The sequence below is a fragment of the Cucurbita maxima genome, unplaced genomic scaffold (assembly GCF_002738345.1).
Source record: "Cucurbita maxima cultivar Rimu unplaced genomic scaffold, Cmax_1.0 Cma_Scf00376, whole genome shotgun sequence".
In the NCBI taxonomy this organism is placed as follows: Eukaryota; Viridiplantae; Streptophyta; class Magnoliopsida; order Cucurbitales; family Cucurbitaceae; genus Cucurbita; species Cucurbita maxima.
In genome coordinates this window covers 10,754-12,576 of record NW_019272392.1, presented here as the reverse complement: position 1 = coordinate 12,576, position 1,823 = coordinate 10,754, and positions in this window count along the sequence as shown.

The window sequence follows — 1,823 nt, the reverse complement described above, 5'->3', positions numbered from 1 at the left end:
AATTGACTTACAATCATGTTGAACTAATTTATATGATTTGCAACATATCGACATTTGTAGATTGAACAACCTCTGCATCAAATACACCTTGTTCATAGCCGACGTACTTTCGTACATATTTGAAAACACCTTCAATAGGCCCGATGTCGTCTTCTCTTTGATGATGTTGAACGTCATGTTTATGGACAGCGTCAATCAGATTAATCCTACGGTGTGTATGATTAGTCCTCAAAATCATATATACACTCATCAGAACAAAATGTCCCAAAATGTACTATAGGAGAACGTGACTAGTTGTTGTTTATTCACTTTTAGCTTATAACATTGCTCTATTTGAAATTGTTTTTGACGTCTTTCCTCGCTCACGTTTTCTAAAATATTTCTTCTAAACGTGATTTAAGCATACACTGCTATTGTGTCGTTCAGTCTGAATTTTGCATGGTTGACTTGTTCACTAGATTAGAACAAATGTCACATAATTATTGTCTCACTACTGCAAGAGTGTGATTGTTACACTTGTCTTTCTTTCAATTGTGTGCCGCATCTTCTGACTAGTTACGTGAGTTTGGCATGGAGCATATGTGTAGGTTGAAAAAGAAATGGTTGGATGTGGACTGCGAATAAGGGTTGAGCCACGAAAGGGTTTTTTTTTTACCACATATAGACTTTGGGCTAGAGAGTCTTAAATTTAAGTTCGTTTGAAAAATTTTGGTTCGTGTTTTAGTTCAAACGAACCCAAATTAAACCTACTAGTTCCTTCTTCCTTGCATGACTCACTCCTATTCTCTGTTCTATCTCTGCTTGCTCTCTGAAACTTTTTTAAAGGCTATTGTTCACCCATTATTTGGGAGTATCTTTCTTAAAAGGATTGTGACCACAAATGACCTATGTAGAAAATTTGTACCCATTTCCTAAAATCTTTAGCGGACAACATACCCAAAACAGATGCGCTACACCTCGTCTCACCCCTTCGGAGCATATGGATCCACCCAATCGATGAACGCTCAAACCAAACTCACCCATACTTTTTGGCACAGGGATGCGAGAACAAATCCAAGTAATCTATAATGGGGAGACCCCTTAAAGAAACAAATGAGAATGGCTCGGTTGATAGCAGGGTTAAAGAAAAGGTGAGTATGAAAAGACGTATCGCGTAACCGTCCCTGTAAGCAGCTTCATTCTTTCTTGATCTATGAACCGACTTTATGAAAAAAAAAAATAAGTCTTTCAGCTGAAAGTGTGACTGTTGGGTATGGATAAGCGAACCTCTTGTTTTGAGGGAAACCGGAGATGTTAGCTAAGAAAGCTAAGCAGGCAAGTACAGGACGGACAAAATGCACATAAAAATTGATTGACATGATCCCTTTCCCTCTTAGTTTGGCTAGTTGGCTAGTTACACGATGAGTAGAAAAGCATACCAGGCAAGGAAAGAAAGGCTGCTAGATCTCCTGTAAGGCCAACCCTTAATGGCGAGCTCACCAGGCAATGCTATAAGTCCAATAGAAGTCCAAGGTTTCGTCTACTACGGACTAGGAAGCTCTTGGAGGATCTAACATGAAATGAGAAATACATTCGATTACAGCATATGGATCCACCCAATCGATGAACGCTCAAACCAAACTCACCCATACTTTTTGGCACAGGGATGCGAGAACCAATCCAAGTAATCTATAATGGGGAGACCCCTTAAAGAAACAAATGAGAATGGCTCGGTTGATAGCAGGGTTAAAGAAAAGGTGAGTATGAAAAGACGTATCGCGTAACCGTCCCTGTAAGCAGCTTCATTCTTTCTTGATCTATGAACCGACTTTATGAAAAAAAAA